Below are 21,905 nucleotides of genomic sequence, written 5' to 3'. Positions count from 1 at the left end.
CCATGGTGTGCAATTGTTCCTCAGATTGCAGTGGGACTCACTCTCACGCATGCCACTCCAGCGCCCCTTATTTCCCGGAGTTGCGTGCCTACTCCCGAGGTCCCTTGGGTCTAGTGAACCTAGGACTCCATTTTGGCCCCGTTGTCATGCGTTTCGTTGAGGTGGCATGGTTGAGTACAAGCCTCTTCCCTTGGTGTGCACTTAATTCTAAGAGTGTGGTGGGACTCACTCTTACGCATCCCACTCCTGCGCCCATAATTTCCTGGAGTTGCGCGTCTATTCCCGAGGTCCACTGCGTTTAGTAAACCTAGGATTTTATTTTGGCCGCGCTCTCTTACGTTTCATAGAAGTAGCATGCATGAGTACAAGCCTCACCCCTTGGTGTGCACTTGCTCCTAAGAGTGCTGTGGGACTCACTCTCATGCATGCCACTTCCGTGCCCATAATTTCCTGGAGTTGTGCGTCTATTCCCGAGGTCCACTGCGTTTAGTAAACCTAGGATTTTATTTTGGCCGTGCTCTCCTACGTTTCGTAGAAGTAGCATGCGTGAGTACAAGCCTCACCCCTTGGTGTGCACTTGCTCCTAAGAGTGCGGTGGGACTCACTCTCACGCATGCCACTTCCGCGCTTCTGATTACCCGGAGGTGCACGTCTATTCGCGACGTCCCTTGGGTTTAGTGAACCTGGGATTCTATTTCGGGCGCGTTGTCATGCGTTTCGTAGAAGTGGCATGCATGAGTAGAAGCCTCAACCCTTTGTGGTTGGGCACAGAACTAGATGCATAAGAACTAGGGCACAGCCTCTAGTTCTTACGCATGCCACTTCGGCGTCCCTGATTTCCCGGAGTTGCAACTCTATTCCCGAGGTCCCTTGGGTCTAGTGAACCTGGGATTTCATTTTAGCCGCGTTGTCATGCGTTTCGTGGAAGTGGCATGCATGAGTGCAACGCTCACCCCTTGTTTCCCACATTTGCCTCATGTGGCACAGCCTCTCACTCTCACGGATGCCACTCCAGCGCCCCTGATTTTCTGGAGTTGCACGTCTATTCCTGTCCTTCTGTGTGTGTGTAGTGAACCTGGGATTTCATTTTGGCCGCGTTGTCATGCGTTTCGTAGAAGTGGCATCCATGAGTACAAGCCTAAACCTTTGCTTTGCACCTCTGCCATAGGCTGTGACCTATGAGGCATATGTACGAAACAAGGGGTGAGTGTTGTACTTTTAGCTCCTGTTCATTAGTCATTATCTGTAATTACGTACTCAGTAGCGCTTCGATCTTATTTAATGCCCTTTTTTTATTTCAAAAGTTGTAAATAACTGAAGAGGGTTTCTGACCGCAACGTTTTCTGTTAAACTTTTTTTATATTTTTGACGTCAGAAGTTGTCCACCCTCGCAGTTTTTAAACTTTCTACGTTCGTGTTTCCTGTGAGCTTTGGACTGCGAATCTTCATTGATCCTCCTGGCGCAGTGCACCTTTGTTGGCCTGATCGAGAGTTCCACTAACGACATATGAATATACATATATATATATATATATATATAACTGCAGACAGTGCACACTGTTTCGACCTATGTGGGTCTCATCAGTGCAGTGCAGACACTGGGCCAAGCTCTGGAATAAACCATTGCCTGGGCGCTACACTTGTGGGACCAAGTGCAGACTCGTTGCCATGCGAGAGTGCTCAAATCACAACTAAGGTGATGAGCTTCGCCCGAAGGCTAAGTGCATGGCAACCCCAGTGTAGAGTGCTCAATCGCAAGGTAGCCAAAAGGCAAAGCCAAGCGAGAGCTATCTAACTGTATATATATATATATATCTAAAAATATATATTGATACATTACATATTTATCTATATTGATACATTACATTTCTGCTCTTATATATATATATATGTATATAAGAGCAGAAATGTAATGGTTAAGAGGCCAACTCCAATGTAGCTTTGTTGGTTTAATAGCTCGACGTTTCGACCGTCTCGGTCTTCTTCAGGAGCATACTGAGTATGCTCCTGAAGAAGACCGAGACGGTCGAAACGTCGAGCTATTAAACCAACAAAGCTACATTGGAGTTGGCCTCTTGACCATTACATTTCTGCTCTTATTTACGTTATTTCAAGAGCCCACGATCGCTTCAGTGATCCTCCAGGCAGCGCCTTTGAGACTGATCAGCATTGTTTGTGGGACCCCTTACCAGCTTCTACTTATATATATATATATATATATATATATATATATATGATTATACCTTAAGATTTAGGTTACTTGAACTTTCACTGCAACTCATGAGAGAGTTGCAATAAAAGTTCAAGTAACCTAAATCTTGAGGTATAATTATCCATAGCTCTAGCCCTGCTACTGAGCACTTTTTAGTAGATGATGATCTCATTCCGCTATTTTGGTTATATATATATAACGACTCGCAGTCCAAACCTCATAGCAAACATGAACGAAGAAAGTTTAAAAATTGCGAGGATGGGCAACCTCTGACATAAAAAATATAAAGAATTTTAATAAAAAACGTTTCGGTCAGACCCTCTTCAGTTATTTAAATAACTGGCTAACTAATTGAAGAAGGTCTCTGACCGAAACGATTTTTATTAAAATTTTTTATATATTTTTTTATATCTTTTACGTCAGAAGTTGTCCATCCTCGCAATTTTTAAACTTTCTACGTTTGTGTTTGCTGTGAGGCTTGGACTCCGAATCTTTATTGATCCTCCCGGCGTGGTGCACCTTTGTTGGCCTAAGAGTTCCACTAATGACTTGCGATATATACATATATATATATATATATATATATATATATACAATTTGTATCAACCAATGTTTCACGGATATCAAGTTTAACGGTTATATATATATATGTATTCAGTTAGTGACATGAACACTCGGTTAGACCACTTTGTTACATTGGTGGGCTATATACTGTCACATAATTGTTTTTATTAAAAACTGGATCATTGGATAATGCAATTCAAGATTTTTTATTGGCTTAGCCGTTATGGTATATGAGGCAATATACCATAATCTACAAATATGTTAGGCGTACGCGTCAGCTAAAAATTAAAAGAGAGCTAAAAAATTTAAGATTTGGTAAGATTTGTCAAATATCTTGGTGGCGTTTTTAATAAAACAATTATTCCACTCGCGCTTGTTGGATATGAGATGATTATAGCCAACTCAGCGCTACGCGTCTCTTTGGCTATCTATCATCTCATATCCAACGCCCGCTCGTGGAATAATTGTTAATTAGACGTCACTTTGTTGCATATCTATCATATTCAATTACAATTTGATATTAACAATAATAATAGCTAGAGCAACATTAACGATAACAGCATAAATTGACTGCTTCCCCAATAGTGCTTGACAGGGTTGATAAAACCAAATTGCAAACAAACATTGTAAATAACTTAATGTTAAAAAATTCCAACTGGCAGGAGGCAGACCAGTCGACTATACACAAAGCACAGCCAAGGAGTTAAACCAATGAGAAGCAGCTGGAGGTTTGAACATAGAGCCACCAGATTACCAGTCCAACACTGTACTGCTTCTCTCATTTAAGGGGATAATGCCTAACGTTCAATAGATTTGATTAATTTATTATTGAAATTTTCTATCAGAGGCTAAACATGCATTTTTTAAAAATAATGTAAAGAGAACCATACATCAGGTTGTCATAGGGTCATAATTTTTAACTGATATTGACTTAATGATTTGCTCACCTGGTGGCCATCTGCCTCGTTGTCTAATTCCCAGCCTTCCTTAAGATCCTCAAGTCTCACATTTATCTTTTCGCTGTTATTCCACATTTTGCAAGGTTTGTCAATTGAAGCGGGCCTCGATGATCTAAAAGACTGCTTGTCTTGGTTCTCCACCTGCTTGTTAAGGCAAGATATGTACATCAGCGAAGTGGTGCACTGAGCATTTTCAAGAGTGACTACATGTAAGAGTGTTATTCTCTAAATTTCTAGCAAACTGTTTTTTTCTTTTGTTATGCAAACGCAATACAAACCCCCTTCACAAAAGTAGACATCTTTGTATCTACACTGCACCAATATACTCTCTGTACATAAAAATGCTGGTGGGAGACGCGATGACATTAAGGTTCGCACCTTAATCACGGGAATATACAAGGAGTTGTATCCGACTAAAAGAAGTAGTAATATTCGTTGTCGCTCTAAGTCCTTGAGACTGGGTTATAATTATGCTCCAGCAGTAAGAGATCTGTCCCTAGTTGTTCGAAGTTTAAGTGGGTAGCGTTATTCACCGGATGAGTTGCTATCCTTTGAATAGCGCTTTATGTTTTATGTTATATTAACCCTTTCCGCTGGATAGCGATTTATCTGTAGAATAGTGTTATCCGTCCTTTCAAAAAACAGCGCCTGGAGTCATAAAATATACTATTCCAAAACAGTATAGTTTATGAATTAATTTTATGAATTCCACATGAGTGTTTTAAAAGATATAACTGCGCTTCAGTATAAGCTATACCAAAAGATTGGTTTTGTATGAGTATATATATATATAAATATATATATATACATAGAGAAAAGTATATTCAGCTATATTTTACATTCTTTTTTCGTGAAGAAAAATTCATATGTACACTACATGAGATGGCGGTGGCTTTGGTGATTAACACGCATGTTTTTGATAATGGCAACGGCAAACGGCAAAATCTTCACTTTCCTCCTCCTTCCTTTAGTTTAAAGCTTTTTTTATCGGACTTGTAAAAACAAAATAGAAACATTGTAACAGATGCAAGAAGTTTCACTCAAGTGTACAAATTACCTACTGCTGAAAGCAGACGGTATAAACGATCAATGGTTGCAGCGAAGGCAAACTTTCAACTGAGCTTGCTATAATTACCACTGACTTCGCTCTCTAACCCCTAAGTTTTTCAAACAGAAAGATTAATAACTTACCTCATTCACAGCCAGCAGGTTTTATGATTCTGTCACAACAAAAGTAAATATTTACAATTTACTTTAAACTGTTTAAAGGCACTCCGCAAAAGTTTGATTTTGCCGTTTGCCTTTCGCTAAAACGTGACATTTATATTTGTTTTCCTCATTGTAACAAAAATTTTTCCCTTCTTTTTTCGATGGCATGACATGCATCAGTGTAAAGGCATAAATAAGTGATTACTCTAGATCTCTTTCTTGGGTTGCGTAGCGTATGAGTAGGGTAGCGTATGAGTAGGGTAGCGTATGGGTAGCCGTAGCGTATTGGTAGCCTTGATCCTGGATGTGATGGCGAGGGGAAAAAACTGCGAACGGGTTTTAAATCTTTAGATTTAAATGCTTCAATTGACTGAGTTGGGTCTGACTGAGTCGATTGACTGATTTGTTTGGCTCTCATTCGCGGCTCACAGACCTAGTTTTGTCAAAAAAATTTTGATCAACCGGACTGGGATATAAAATAGGCGGCACATGGGGTCATCGATGACATGCCCCTAAGTTGCAAATTGGGCTACACACATTCGGAATAAATGACACGTTTGTAAGAGTAGACATTGAATCGCACCAATTTTCCGGCTTCCATGGACAACACTGTGAACCGTGAGATCTTGTTCGGCTCCACCAAACTCCGTCAATAAGTACATGGTATTAGCGGAACCCAAAAGTATAATTTTGGTCTGAAATTTGCGTTTAAAACGCACGCATTTGAAATTTTTATGGACTTCGGTCTCTTTAAAAGTTTGAGGTTATTGCTATATTGAGTAGGAATTTATGATATATTTGTACTAAAACTTTTTTATCTCAAAATTATGATATTCGGAAGCATTTCAACTGTGGGTCTGTTTGAATAAAGCTTAAAAACCTTTCAGATGAATTGTGTGCGACTATTAGTCTGTTTGAAGGAAGTTGGGCATTATGTCTTAGAAACAAGAGGGGTTTCGCGGCCACGAGCTCCACCCTCCCGCCCCTACTACCCATGCCTCGGTCTCAGCAACGAAATTGTCTCAGCCCTTGGCTTAAGAGCCGCCAAAGAGGACCGACAACATTTTACAACAGGTACGAAATTATCTGCACCAGTGAAGTGACTAGAAATTGCTGGTCTCATCGAGATACAGAATCCTTCGTGACATTTTTCCGACCTCGACCTCTTTACTTCAACGTCTGACGTAGTCATGTTATGATGGTGAGGTATGGACTTCAATTACACTCGTTAGCTCACTCAGAAGATGGGCTCCTGGCCCATTCCATTCCTATCTGCCATGCTGGGTTAGGCGTATTTTCTTCGGCCTCCTCTTACTAGGCTAGCTTCTATCCCAGAGTCATGCTTTTGTTTATATCTGCTTTGCCGCTATTATTTCGGCACCCCTTGGAGAAGAGAACGCGTAGAACAGTTACGGTATATTTATACCGTTAGAACAGTCTATTGTATATTCATACGGCTGCCAGCAAGTTCTCTGTTGCTCGCGTACTTCTAGAGGCGGCTGTGTAAGGATTGAGTAGTGTGGAATCCGCATGAGAAACTCAATTTTCTTTGTTTCACGTTCGTTGCAAATAACTAAACAATGATCGCAGCCTTTCAAGTTTTCATTTGGACAAAAAAAGACGACATTTGACACCTGCTCTTTCCTTCAAAGGTAATGCGCGAATAATAAAACGTCAAAGAGGTCCTTTGAGAATTAGTTCGTGTGGTTAAAATTTCACGTGCAACTGCGCACAGTACATTTAAAAGTCAACTACGAGGGTGTAATCAAATATTTCACTCCGTTGAACTGCAAGAAGTTTGTGTGAAAGTTTGTCAGGTAAGTTTTGAAGGCTCCTGGAAAATGTGCGCTCTGTTTGGCAAAGTCGAGTGACAGCTAGAAGCTCATATGCGTTTAGGCAGTAAATTCTTTGAAAGCTCCCGAGCGAGGAATTTAATAGCACCGTCACCTTGGCGAGAATGCACGCGTACGTTCGTCCAATGTTGTGGCTCGTTATTTCTAAAGCGACCATTGTTGCCTACGGTTTGAAATCCAGCTGTATTTTTTTCAAAGAACTTCCCAAGTAGACCTTTTTCAGACCAAAACGAGGGGTTGACGACGAAAGGCTCTGACAAAGGATTAATGCTCGAACCGTCCGCTCGTTAGGATCTCGGTCTGTGGCAATTTACTCAACCCACTTGGAAAAGTAAATTACAATAGTTATTGAGCATAAGTATCGCGCCACTAGAAATTGAGGCTGTAATATGCTTTCAAAAATAATCTTGGGAGTCACAATTGTTTTGCCATTGCATTTCTATTCTAAATCACCAATCCCCATCTTATTTTTTTTAGTAGATACAGAATGAATTTAAAGCGTTGTTTGTTCTTTGGCAAGTTCTTGTGCATGTTGCTGGTATCCACCAATGCTTGGTGGCCGTTTTCTAGCTCGTCTACTGAAGAGACCGAAGCAGAGCAAGGGCGTTATTTGAAGAACAGTCCAGTTCCTTTTGAAATGACGACAGTCGAAGAAAAAATTTTGGCCAAGGACAAGAGGTATATGGAAAATCTTGCACCATTGGACACCTGTCATCAGATTGTAAGTATGAAATCATCAAAGTATACAAACAGTTTTTAATTTCACAAATCTTGTTTTGGTAATAGCAGTAACTGTTATATTTTCCAATTAAATGCAGTTACACTGGTAAATGCAAATTATTTCCTGTTCTGTGACGCGTAACTTGTTGCGTTACACGTTTTCACGTATTGTTTTGTTAAGAATTGTGGGATAGCAGGAGGCATGCTGTCCAAATAGAAAACTGTAATTTGTAGGTGCTTCTGTGAAGACGCTTTCTCGTTTCACCTTTAACGTCTGTTTTCAATAAACCCGGTTACACTGCCGAAGAAGAGTTCTGATCTCGTCTATTTTTCGGGTAATGGATCAGAGCTTGACAGATCGGAACGTTTCCGCTCTAGAGATGTTTTTGTATTACGGGGCATGCTTAGCACGCGAATATATATACACGTGGGGTTTTCAACGCACGACTACATGTTCGTGACATTCGATTTGGATCACTTGCACCTTGTTCTTAAAGTTACAAATGAGTGCAAGGAGGTTCATTGCTCCAAGGACAGCATACTGTTAGAATGATTTTAAACGCAACCCTGAACCTTGAGCCAAGTAACCCTTAAACTCCGAGGACCAAGACAAAAATTGTTCTGTCAGTATCAATCCTATATCAAGCAGACCAGGAAGCCGTTACCGGGCAGACAAGCTAGTAATGAGAATAAAGTGTAACTTGGGGGATCATTAGATAATCCAATACCAAATGCTTCAGAGTTAAATTCTAAGAATTCTATGGCGCGCAGTTAGGAGAATTACTATTGAGATCTGGGAGTGAAAGAGGGTGAGAGGGCAACAGGACTCGGTAATCGTTTAGATATTTTCCGCCAGTGTTAATTAAGCTCCAAATTGAGCCAAAAATAATAAAACTGTCATACAATTTAGTCATGTCAAAAATCCTTGCGACCATTTTTGATCCCTAGGTCATTGACCATATCAAGCAATCCTGTAGCGATACCAACGAAGTTGAACTGGCAAAGCTGGGCGTGGCTCTCTTAAACTGTCAATCGAAATGCGAAGGAATGAAAACGTACGAATGCACAGACGACATGGTAAATGTTTAGTTTCGTTTATCCATCGATCGCTTCTGAGTAGCAAGGTTAGTTTGCACGATCGTTACGTCCAAAAAGATGTGCAAACTAAAGTGAGGGTCACAACTTTTTTTTTTGCAATTTCGGTTTAGGAATTGCGTGATTCCACAGCTGATATGGATGCCAATACTTGGGACAGTCATCGCATCATAAGCAACAGGGTGTGGTCGATCCGCTATGCCACCCGGCAGCAGCAGTTCAGATTGCAGACGAACTTACTGTCAATCAGCTGGCCAGTCAAGCAGAAAATCAAATGGAGCTTATGAACGGTTTACAAGTAAGTTTCAATCACCCTTATTCTCTCCTCAAATAAGATATGCGTCAATTTGTGTGGGAACTTCAAGACATCCCAACATGACGATAGATCTGCGTAAAAGGTGGAAGCATCTCATTTAAAACACCTCTAAGTGGGGAGAAAATAACTAAAGAGATTTTGTACTATATCAAGGTTGTGATAAGAAATGTTTCTCAGCAGCTGTTCTAAGTCATTTGAATACTTCATTAATATTTTTATCAATAAATAAAAACATTAATCAACCTGTCACTGACAGGCTTTGCTTGGAGAGGCTGAGAAAGAAATGGGTACACTGTTAAAAAATCCTCTAGTTTGGTTCACTGTAGGTTCCCTTACCGAAGATCGATTGTTTTTGCTCACTTGCCAACTTGGCTAAGTCCAAGCACATTTTGAATTACTGCTGAGGAGTTGGCTTACTTTCAGCTTAACTACTCCGTGAACGTGGCAAAGATACTGCTCAGTTTTTCCCTTTGCCTTAGAGAGACTTAATTAATGTAGTGTTTTTTTCATTAACTTGTTGTTGACTTAGTCGGCAAAACTGGAAAAAAACATGAGGAAAGCATCAATTAAAAATGGAAAACTCCGAGAGCAGATCAGGCTATTCGCGGACAAAGTGAAGACACTGAACGACGAATAGAGTTCCATCCTGCGTCTAGTCTCATCAGGTAGCTGCTGAAACAGTTTCATTTTCTCAATAATATTACTTTATATGGAGGATGTTGAGTGATTGCTGAGCAAGGTTTGTGACGGCTAGGGTATGCCTGACGCAAAAGTTATGTCGAGTTGTACTGTCTGCATACAGTAAAAACTCCCTTAAGCGATCACAGAGGGTGTAAAGTCTGTTTGTTTCAAAAGAGTAAGAGTATGGGAGGTCAAATTAAGACTTCTATGTACACTTGCATGATTTTTATAGTGCAGTTGGACTGTAAAGGTTTTTTATACACGAGGAAAAAAGAGCGACATCATGTGTTGAACGTAATGCACTTCTCAAATGTGCTTCGGAATCATGTTCTTGTTTTCCGCAGATGTAAGAAAGGACAAAGATCTGATTGCTAACCTCAAAAATGTTTGAGAAGAGCAAGATATACTCTTAGCTGAAGAAGGACAGGCATTTGACGTGGAAAGAGAACTCGCTGCTGAAAGAGGCGACTCTTCAAAAACAGATCCCTCTTCTTCGGTGAGAATAGATTTTATGGGTTTCATTTTGTATCCCTGTTGACTCTGTTCACACTCGTCAGTGCTAGTAGTGCTGTGGGTGTTGGAAATTAAATTAAGTCTTCTTTTTTTATTCTAACGCTCATTTGTTACTTTTCCTGCTTTTAACTTGTATGACGAAAAGGGACATTATATCAGTTCGATATCATTTTGCAGTTATTATTGCGAAAGCTGTTTCACAATTTTCGACCTGAGGAGCTGGTAGCAAGACCTTAAAACTCTTTGTTTATTTGTTTCTTTGTTTCTTTAGAACCCTGATGTAGCAGACAAGGTGAATCCGACCACGGCTTCCTCAAGATCAGCGGAGAAATCCTTCAAGAACAGGAACAGCAGTGACATCCCATTGGCTCAGGTAAATCTTGACGAGCGAGTTCATTCCTGGTTTAATGTTGACGAAAAGTTAATCATAAGAACCTCCCTGATTCTGACATTTAACAATAATACCAACCAAAACTTTCATGGAAGGTCGAGGAATAAAATCAAATGATTTTTTTATTCAACGCATCGCCTCTAATGGCAGGAACAGGTGTGGATTTTACCTGGAATCTATGCAACTAATCAAGTCCTTGATGACTTGACTGAATACGTTGCCAATCTTGGGATCCTTGCGTTTGCTGGGATCGCCTCAGGGCAATCAATCATTGTAGGGTATTAAAGGAAATATGTGGTGAGAGGTGTTTTGAACTTTCTGCAAACGATCAAGTTGATATTTAGGTTGATTAAATAGAAGCGAGTTGCAGTAATCAGAGTGAAAGATACAAAAGCATTGACAAGTGTCTTCTTCGACTGCATGGAGATTCCCAGGAATCTTTGCGCGAACACAAGACTCCGATAAAGAGCAATCCATTCATTGCGTGTCTAATTCGTTTTTTGGTTACTTAGACGTGAAAATTGATTTCGTCGAAAGAAAAATATGTGGAATAGGACAAAAAGTTAACGGACAGCTTTTTCATGTTTGGTATCCTCTGTCCTGAGACAACGGGGTGACGGTATATGTCATTTATCCAGTTGTCTAATACATGTGCGTTATTAACCAAGCGTGAGGTCAAGATGGCTGGATATTGGCCGAGTTCTTTTTTTGCATTTTTATGGACCGAGACGAAGTCGAGGTACATAAAAATGGAAAGAAAAGACTGAGGCTAATATCCAGCCATCTTGACCGAACAAGCTTGGTTAATAAAGGATTTATTATATTGCAAAAAAGATTTTGCTTCATTAAGAATTAAGAATGACTTGTTTTTTCAAGATCTAGAGCCCGGAAAGAAAGCCAACTGTGTTTGTTTTGACTATCTTTTGCCACTTTTTGCGTTTCTGTCCCCGAAATTGTGTAAGAGTTACAAACGTATTCAATACCATCTAAATGCCGACCTTGCTAATTTAGCTCAATGGTTTGAAAGTATTTATCTGGCACTGAACACTAAAAAATCGAAATTTTTATTGTTTGGTAGCCATCGCAGATTGCAAACCTGGCAAGGTATCAAGCTTGAAATAGATAACAAAGAACGTGAAAATACGAATTCAATCAAATTTCTCGGTGTAGTCATCCACAAGAACATGATATGGTACGAGCACATCGAATCATTAATCACCAAAATAAAGCAAAAAATCGTTTTACTAAAACGAGTCAATCGTCTGTTACCATTAGAAATGCGAATTACATTGTACAATTCCTTAATAAGTCTACTTTTTGACTATGCCGACATCACTTGGGGAGACAAGAATCATGCCACTATCATGGAAGACTTGCAAATACTACAAAATAAAGCTGCAAAAGTTATCCTTGATTTGCCGAATCGCGCCTCATCCCCCCACGCTCTAAACTATCTAACCTGGCCAACACTGCTCCAACGGCGTCTTGTCCACAGATACATTGCCACCTTTAAGTACATTCACGGCCTTGTGGATTATAGTTTTAATATTTTTAAAAATTCTGAAATCCATAGATATAATACAAGAAGAAAGAACGATTTCCGCCTCCCTCGTGTAAAGACGAACTATGGAAAACAGAGACTTTCATTTATTTAGTCTGCCGGTTTGAAAGATAAGCTTTTGTTCAAGAGTTTTGCAGCTTTCCGTGCTACCTAAGTGTAAGGAAAGACCCCAGATTGCAATATGTTGCTTAGAATGATTAGGTAAATTAAAATGTCTAGCGACTGCTTTCGATGTGTCCTTGTCATTCCTCTCCACGTCATGAAGGTTTTCTTGGAACTGGTCACCTAGTCTTCTACCTGTTTCGCCGATGAAAATCTTTTTGTAATAAGTGTGAGTTATGCAATAGATTACATTGGCGGAGGTGCACGTGAAGTGATTGGTAATGTTAATGGATCGTTTGGGTCCCGATATTTTCTCGGTGTTGTGAATGAAAGGGCACCTTTTGCATCGTGCAAGAGCGCATTTAAAAGTGCGTGGTTGGTCATTGTAAGCAACATATGGCAACCTGCGGTCTTTCCTTACACTTGGGTAGCACGGAAAGCCGCAAAACTCTTGAACAAAAGCTCATCTTTCAAACCGGCAGTCTAAATCCCACAGGTATCAACGAATGCTTCTCTTTCCATTAATTTATTCGTGTTTTTCTCGTTGCCATGTTCCCACCATTCACGTAGCTCCACTTTCTGCCTTTGTTTAAGTTTAGTTGAAGTTTAATTCATTCGCCACAGGAATGGCAGGAGAAAGGAACAGAACTTTCGCTCCAACTGACACCGAACCCCTTTATTACCCACCCATCCCACCCCGGGGAGGACATCCATCACACAGTAATCTTGTGTGTGGGAAATTAACCTCTCCTACCCCAACCCTGCAGGAGACGGGACCTCCATTTATCGTCCTTATCCGAGAAGACTAGAAAGTCTAACCATTTGCAGATATTATTACAAAGCCAGCACTTTCTTGTCAGTTAATTAAAGACCCTGAGTGTTGGTCCGGCCGGGTTTGAACTCACGACCTCCCGCACAACATTCCGGCGCTCTACCAATTGAGCTAACCTGGAGGCGGTGTGTGCTTTGAAAGCACACACAATCCACAATTCCTCTATTCGCTCCGATGAAGGGCTAACACTCGAAATGTCAGCTTTTATAACCGTGACGTTGGCCAATTTACCATTTCAACTCTGTTGATATGTTCAAATTATTATTATTATTTTTATTATTATTATTATAGTAAATTATAGTAAAACTTTTTAGTAAATTTTTTTATAATTTTTTTGCGTTGAACTTTTGAAGACTTTGCATTTCCTTTGTCAAGAGACTTAAAGTAAGATATAGACTACATAAACAGCACATAATTTTATTATTCATAGCCATATAATTATGGAGTTTAGGTTAGTGGTATTTTTCTCTAAAATGAGAATTGTAACTTGCAAGACTTTTATTTTTTATACACTTTCATGTTAGATTCAATAAAGGTTTTTTCTCATTAAAGATATTGCTTAGCTATAGAGTATTTCTCAAATGATTATTATTATTATTATTTTTCATACGTGGGATCAATGCGGGCAATCCCGGCCCATCTTATCCGCTCGGTTAGCCAATCAGATCACAGGATTCTTTCCCATGGGCGCTGCGTGCGATGTAATAAAGTCTATTATGTAACCCCTTGCGTTCCTTGCTCTGTTTCAGCTCAAAATCGAATGGATGAAAGAACGAGAAATGGAGGACAGTGACGAGGTCTTTACTCCGGGCTCTTCGAGGAAATGTAAGTGCACACTTATACTCACTGACTAGCTTTCATAGCTTGGGATAAAAAGTCTCCTTAGGAATGAAATAGTTCAGTCGCTACCGTACGAACTTGAAAAATCCCAAAGTAGTCACCTCGTTTGATTTGTTATTAGCCACCATCTCAAAGGATCTCAGTCAACCACGCCTTTGTTTTTGTTTACATACGGGCAAGTGCGGAGAAAGTCGTTCATATTACACTGGTAGCCTGACAAGAGTCGTGCTGGTCCGTCAACCCTTTTTTACCAAGCGTAAAGAAAGGAGCTGCAAGAAGAGTAGCGTGCTGCATCCTAATAAAAAATCCCACGCGCTCCACGATTACTAAACACGTACAGTTTTAAAATACGCTTAAACAAAGGAATAGAGGATACCCGTCGAAGTTCCGGAGGAATATATGATTAGGTTATCTGCTCCGGTAGAGAAGGGTCATTCAAAAACAAAGAGAGTAGCACACAGAGTAAAACAGTCTTTTGTAACGTACTGTCACCCGGCTGTATCTAGCCTCAAGAACCTCCTGATAGGGAAATGGCACCTCTTTCAAAACCAACGAAATTAATCACATCGCAAAGGAAAGTCATCAAAATGTCTCCTGGTCAGAACTAATCTATGAAAGTAGAAGGTTAAAATCGCTAGCGAAAGGCGAAGTCAAGCAGGCTCATCAATAGTTCAAGTTCTAACTGGTCATTTGCTTCCTGTGACCTCGGCACTTCGTGCGAAGCTTGTCAACGCTTTAATGAAGCAAAATATCCCTAAATTGGTTGACTCTTAATGCTTGGACTATCCTTTTTGTCATTCGGCTGGTTGAAGTTTCTCGTCTGCTCCGTGGATTTAGGTCTTCATGTGAAGGAACGCCAGATACCATCGACGGTCCCTGTTATAAACAGAACTCTCTCGAGAAAATTGCTAGAAACCACTAAATTAACCATTCGGAATAAACCACAGGTATCCAGAGCACTGCCATGACAATTTAAGTCCTCAATATATTTAAAACGCTCAGATGCACTCGGATGAGAGACCACAATGAAAATTTCACTAATTTAGATGACATAGACTAGTAGTTTCAACGTTAAAGTGGATGCTGGCGTCAGAGCTTGAAGGAAATACTGATAATACGATTTGAAACTGAAACGGTATAGTAGGGGTTGATGTGGCTTTTTAAAAGAGAATTACGATTTTTCCAACTAGTTTTGTTTTAAAGGGCTTTTTGAAACAGCAACAGAGCCCCAAACTTTTTTCTTGAGTCAAGAAAAGAACGATTACTGCGATTGGAAGCATTTTTGCCTGAGCTCCATAAAGTAACTCCATTCGCAAATATTCGGCAAAATCTGCTCACATAATAGAGCAGCCAAACACATGAAAATCTCTTGTCTTCCTCGAGAGTCATCACCAAACCGTTCATGATCTTAATGAATACTTCTACAAGCTATTGAGTTAAGACATCTATTTTAAAAACTCCCCTCGTTTACCGTGTCCTTGATTTCAAGCAGAGCGGGACGGTTGTACACAGCTATTGTTTGAAATCGATCGATATTTCCATGTCCATTTTACGTGATGTCGTCACAAACACCCGGATATATGTCTCCGATCCTAAATCCCACAAATTTTGGCTTTTTCTCGTTATTGTAAAGAATAGGCTGCTGCCTCGCTAGGGTCCGCCGGCAAAAATAGCGGACTAACCGCGTAATGTCTTGTGGTTAAGCCAATTCATGCTGCCTGAGGTATTCCTCAGTATTGCACTGCGCAACCTGTACTGCGCATAAAAATCACGTACTCAGGCGAATCAGCTCTCGCATATTCTAAGAACATGGTATTCTTTTTCATTTAATAGACCGGGGAAAGAGGTTGGATAGCCTTAAGCTCTTGAACGAGCACGGTGACCTTTTTTTTATCATTGCGTAGTTTTGGTGCACAAATTATCCCCTTTAAATTGGAGAACTTCAAAAAAATTAATCGAAGGAAAAAAAGGATATACCGTAAGAGCCCGAGGATAAATCTCACTCTTTTTTCTTAAAATCGTCGCTAGAAATTTGGGTTGCGGCTTATCTACGGGAACATTTGAGAAAGGTGTCGCGAATGTCCACTTTCAAGTCCAATCTAATGCCTGGTTACTAAGCTTGGAATGTTTTGCCCACGTTCTTGTTTTAATGTAAAAATCTATGGAAACAGTGCGTTGAATGAAGAAATTCCTGTCAATAAAGACCAGAAAAAGACCAATCATATGTCAAAGTAGGTAGAAACAGTGTTCATTACATTAAAGTGCTAACATTGTGGGTAACACTTTGAAGTATATTCCGTTGCATAGTCAATAACGAGTTTATGTTCGATGAACAGTGGATGAAGAAGACCTCTTAAGACTCAACTTTGGATTTCTTTTGATTTCTGTCTAAAAACTTTCCAAAAATTTGAGCTGCTAAATTCGGGATGCAGCTTATCCGCGGGCTTTTAGGTATCTAAAAGCGTGCGTAAAGCGCGTTACTCGAAGAAGCAAATGATTACCTCGAAAGCAACGACTCGAGCAACGTTTTAGATCAGTGTCGTTTAAAATTTCTTGATTTTTCACAAATTATAAATCAAATTGTTCCATACACTCGAGACTTTCTACCTTTCCGGTTTTTTTTCAAAAGTTTTTTCAAGTGTTTCCTCAAAAACCCTTGCTTCCTGCTACCTCAAAATATACCGTGAACCAATGACATGCAGTCTGTGTACACCCGCCCCCCTACCCTACAAAAGAGAATCGGGAAGGGCCCCCTTCTTTTGAATGGTAGGGGGGCGGCTGTACACAGACTAATTGAGTAACGCGTGTGAAAAGTGCCAGCACAGGCATAAATGGAGTAAGTTTGGCCCAGAATCTCTCCTAAACAAGCATGGAGACCTATCTTCTCGAATGAATTCTTCGAAACAGACATTGATAGGAAACATTTAAAGAAAATTTAAAAAACTTATTCGATAACTTCTTTCTGAGGAATCAACTTGACAACTCTTCCCTACAGCTTTTTAAAGGCTCATTCGTTAGTTGGGCAATTCTCTTATTTTTTCGTAGGCGAAGTCGCCCGAGCACAAGATAATCGGCAAAAACAAACGGACGACATCCGCAAGAAAGTGGACGATTTTACCCGCAAAACAGTCGTCAGCGGTAAGGTTATCTGATTCTATTACCTGATTAACACGCGTCAGTTTGTTCAATGAAGAAGTAGTCAATGGATATTGGAGTTGTGAATTCTGAGTTGCTTTAGCCTGCGTAGTGGCCCTAGAGAGAGGGGGTTGGGAGCCGAGCGGAGAGAGGCTTGGGGAAGGGATAGGAGGGCGAGCGGAGCGAGGCTTGGGGAGAGGATAGGAAGCGCCTGCAAGCGACCACGTGGATTCTTCGAAATATCCGATCTCTCATGGACGAAGAATTCTCATTGGTCGAGATCAAATAACTGTCACTCAGCCGTTAAAGTGATAAGAAACGGGCATCCTAGAACAACGCGGAATCGATCTGATAAACGATCAGCGCCAAGCTTTGGAACAGCTCTACGTCAAAAAGAAGGATCTTGTAGCTATTTTGCTAACTGGGTTTGGAAAAAGTTTAATTTTCCAAGCTCTAGTGTTGCTTACACGCTTCGAGGCCAACGATGATAAACGGCCCGTAGTGTTGGTTATAACTCCACTTACAAGCATCATACAGGATCAAATATTCCAACTTGAATCTGTTGGTTTAACTGGTTGTAATCTAACCGAAGTTCTCGGTAATTTGGATTCATTATGACAAGTTGATCTGGTATACGCTTCGGCCGAGAGTGCAATCGATGAACGTTTCACAAACTTCCTTAAAGATAAAGATAAGGGATTTGTGTCCAGATCAGTTGCTCTGATAGTTGATGAATCACACACGATTCAAACTTGGACTGGCTTGAGGTAAGAAAAACTAAAATTCGAATACTTTGATGTGCATGATACGATCAACACGAGAGGAATTCCGAGCCGCTCGCGAAGTAACTTTGTGTTCTGTGTACTAAATAACACTTACGACCAACATATTGAATTATAGCTCGAGTTCTCAACCGAAGATGGACATGAAGCTTTTTCCAAGAGTTCATAAAACTTGCAAGAAGTGTTCACTTTTCGGGCACAGGTAAGGCAAACAATTTGGGAGAGATTTGGCTGTTTTGCGAAGTAAAATCCAAGATCTCGAAGGCGGTCCGCGATAACATATTGGAATTCTTCTCTCTGACTTGCTTTAAAGATACTAATAAAGCTTTTGAACCCAGTTCCTAAGTTGATTCTTAACTTATCTCTAAAAAAGCGGCAAATTGACGGAATATTTATTTTAGGCTTTCTACCCCTGTGAGGTTTTTCTTTCAAATTTTCCTTGTCGTCCGACATTTTCATTCACGTGCGGCAGTGTTTTGACAGTTTGCATGGGTCAGCGCTCTGTTATTTTTAGTATTTTCCATGCTTCACTGGCGTACGTCTTAAAATGGCGCTTCGTGATTGAATAGTTTTGACAGTTGTTAATTGACATTCGGAACACGATATGCATAATTAATCGGTGGGAGTTTGGAAGAAACCACGGGGTCGCTGGCAGGCTCTTTCTTCCCTTTCCCCAAGCCTCTCTCCGCCCGGCTCCCCATCCCTTTCCCCCTCCCTCTAGGGCCGCTATGCAGGCTAAGTTGCTTTGTTCGAGTGCCCATTAAATGCTGAATTGAAATCTCTTCGCAGGTCGAGACAGAGTCACTCAAAGTAGAATCAAAAAAGAGAAAACTTCTCCAAGACTTGCAAGATAACGTTGCAGGTATAAAGTTTTGTGAAGTTGTGATGCAATCTCGAGCCATAGACATTTCCTAATTCGTACAGGCGTGACTCTTATCGAGCTTTGAAGTGTATATCTCTTTCTCAGGTGAGGACAATGAAAAGGGCACATCGCCAACGGTAACTCAATCCTCCGCGGAAAAGAGAAAAAAAGCTGTTTAAGAAACGTGCGGTGCCAGCATATTTGTCTCCGGCAAAACAGGTACAATGATCCCCGTGAGGCACAATCCATCCAGTTTGAAATCACACGTTTTTTTCTGTCACAAAGAGTTTAAGGTGTAGCTCACTTTATATTTAATCTTTTGATACCTTTAGGGATGTCGTGAAGCAAAAACAGAGGAAGACTCCACAAGAGTAGAATAGTGTTATCCGTCCTTTCAAAAAACAGCGCCTGGAGTCATAAAATATACTATTCCAAAACAGTATAGTTTATGAATTAATTTTATGAATTCCACAAGAGTGTTTTAAAAGATATAACTGCGTTTCAGTATAAGCTATACCAAAAGATTGTTTTTATATGAGTATATATTGTTTTTATATGAGTTATATATAAATATATATATATATATAGAGAAAAGTATATTCAGCTATATTTTACATTCTTTTTTCGTGAAGAAAAATTCATATGTACACTACATGAGATGGCGGTGGCTTTGGTGATTAACAGCATAAAGTTGGTGTAAAATAAAGATCTACGCTGCCTTTAGTTGGCGTAAGGTTAGTGTAAAGCTGCCGTAAAGTTCTACTTTACACAGCTTTACGCCATATTTTCATTTCGTAAAGGCGTGCTTTACGAAATGTAAAAACGCGGCCTTTACGCACTGACGTAAAGCTAGAGTAGTGAGACTTCTTTAAGAGACCTTTACGTACAGCCTAAAGATGGAGTAGTGTAGAGATTTACGCCGGCTTTACGTACACGCGTAAATATAGAGTGTAGGCGGCTTTAAGGTAAATTTACGCCTGACGTAAAGTTAGCTTCAATTTTTTTGTATGAATCAACTGTATCGACTGCTCAGATTGGGGATATCAGCTTTGTTTTATATTTAAGGGAAACATAAGAGCAAAGCTGATCAATCGGTTTTCCACTATCAAAGTTGAAAGTTATGTGTACGGAATCGAGACAGTCAATGAATCAATCAATCTGCTGTTTAATATATTATTAATTTAATATATTATGAATTTTTTTTTTAAAATGGCTGCAAAAACGTGACAAAATTGTACAATAAATGAAAAGGAAGTTAGAAATTTGAAAACACTGTTTCTATTTTATCTGTAGTATGACAACTTTGTAAACACAACGGATTGAAAATTGGGCGTATTGAATATTAAAAACCTTGCTCTGAAATCACTTATAATGGTGTAAAAAGAAAAATAGTAATTGAAAACATTGTTCTACAACTGCATTTAACATTAACATCTGAAATTGGAGCAAATGTCATCTTTAATTATTTTAATTACCTGGGGCATACGCGCATTTCAAATTTTGTGGTACACTTGCTTTCACAAAATTCTGCCCTCCCCAAACTATATTTTTGTGACCTTGTCTTGAAAACCTAACATATTTTAATTAGATTGATACTAATGATTAAATTTTCAGCTTATACCCTTAAAACTTCGAGATACATTCACACGAAATGCCAGTTAGTCCAAATTAAATAAATTGTATGCACAGATACATGTAGTTAAAAAAAATTCAACACATGAAAGTAGATTGACAATTGTTTTATTTGCAATTAAACTTCAAATTCTTGCCTATCTTTCTACAATTATAATGCTATTTAAATAACAAAACTATCACTCAATAGCTCTAAAACTCTCATTAAAAGTGCTCTAAACAACAATTTAAATGAAATAAAGGAAAAGTCATAGAAAAAACCAGGAAAGATTTATTACTCGACGTTTCGGGGTCATCGTGACTCCATTATCAAGAGACTAGTTTAAAAACATGCAAATAAGGAAAGGTACAAGAATAGCATAAATTAGACTGAACGGCTTAAACAAACACCTTGGCGCGGATGGAATCCGTTTGCACGTTCAGTGTTGGCTTACGCATGCGAATATACAACATTTCATTAACAAGGCAATCAAATTTCATTAATGAAATGTTGTATATTCGCATGCGTAAGCCAACACTGAACGTGCAAACGGATTCCATCCGCGCCAAGGTGTTTGTTTAAGCCGTTCAGTCTAATTTATGCTATTCTTGTACCTTTCCTTATTTGCATGTTTTTAAACTAGTCTCTTGATAATGGAGTCACGATGACCCCGAAACGTCGAGTAATAAATCTTTCCTGGTTTTTTCTATGCCTTTGCTTTAGCAAATCCCTGCTGATCAAAAGGAAAAGTCGACCAAAAATTATGGGGCTTCAAAAAATTATAGACATTTACAAATTATTGGTTCAAAGTTACATTAAACCTTGATTTATTTACACTGATGCCAAATACCTTCTTTTTCTACAGTAATCAAGTCATGACTCTCTTTTTGAAAATAACTTAAGAAGTTGACTGATCAACAGAACCAAGCGAAAATATGAAAACTGCAAGGAATGTCTTACTTGGGTTTCAAATAGACTTATAGGCTAGTAGATCATGCTATACTTTTGGGTGGTCTTTGCTTATTTGAAAGAATGATAGAGTAAACTCCGCAGTTAAATTTCAACAGAATATACTGTGATATACTGACAATACACCAACTGGATGAGTTCTTAGCATCTTAAATCAAGTTTGTGCACAAACTGCCATAACCTTTTTTGTGACATCACGCAAAAGGCTGTTGTAGTCTTGTTTGTAATTAATTTAAACAAACCACCAGGAGCAATATCTAGCTTCATATGCACTTCACAGTGCAGCTCCTCATAAAACTTTGCAGTGATAAGTACAAACTATTTTAAAGCAGCTTACAATTGAGTATCGAAAGTAAATCTGGAATTGCTTTGATTTTGCTCCACTACGTACACTCTTGTGATTGGTTTAATAAACTCACACCACCTATTCAACCAATCAGATGCAAAACCTAAACCAATCACAACTTGGTCATGTGAGTTCTAATTTCCCATAATTGACATCAATTATGTGTGTTTGCTTTCAGCCTCCTTTTTTTGGCCTCAGTGTATGAAAATTGTCTGAGGGTTATTCAACAAGACTTTAGTTTGAGCAAGAAATAACATTGAACTAATAAAATAAGTATAATTAACTACAAGTAAGGTCGTTGGTGTTCAACACATATGTACATTACTGTTCTATGTCGTCAGTATACAGTTG

At 39.4% G+C, this 21,905-nt stretch overlaps 1 long non-coding RNA gene across 1 annotated transcript; it reads left to right on the top strand.

Annotated features, from left to right (window-relative positions):
* The first annotated feature begins 8,730 nt into the window (after positions 1-8,730).
* LOC148722696 (uncharacterized) lies at positions 8,731-19,980 on the top strand. Its single transcript, XR_015992832.1, has 9 exons — positions 8,731-8,910; positions 9,458-9,593; positions 9,954-10,105; positions 10,394-10,495; positions 13,758-13,833; positions 16,894-16,986; positions 18,555-18,627; positions 18,733-18,846; positions 18,960-19,980. It is a non-coding gene; the product is annotated as an uncharacterized LOC148722696 (long non-coding RNA).
* Positions 19,981-21,905: the final 1,925 nt, after the last annotated feature.

This window comes from Stylophora pistillata, chromosome 10 (assembly GCF_964205215.1).
Source record: "Stylophora pistillata chromosome 10, jaStyPist1.2, whole genome shotgun sequence".
NCBI lineage: Eukaryota > Metazoa > Cnidaria > Anthozoa > Scleractinia > Pocilloporidae > Stylophora > Stylophora pistillata.
Note: the sequence above shows the minus strand (reverse complement) of the source record. Positions and strands in the feature narration are given on the sequence as shown.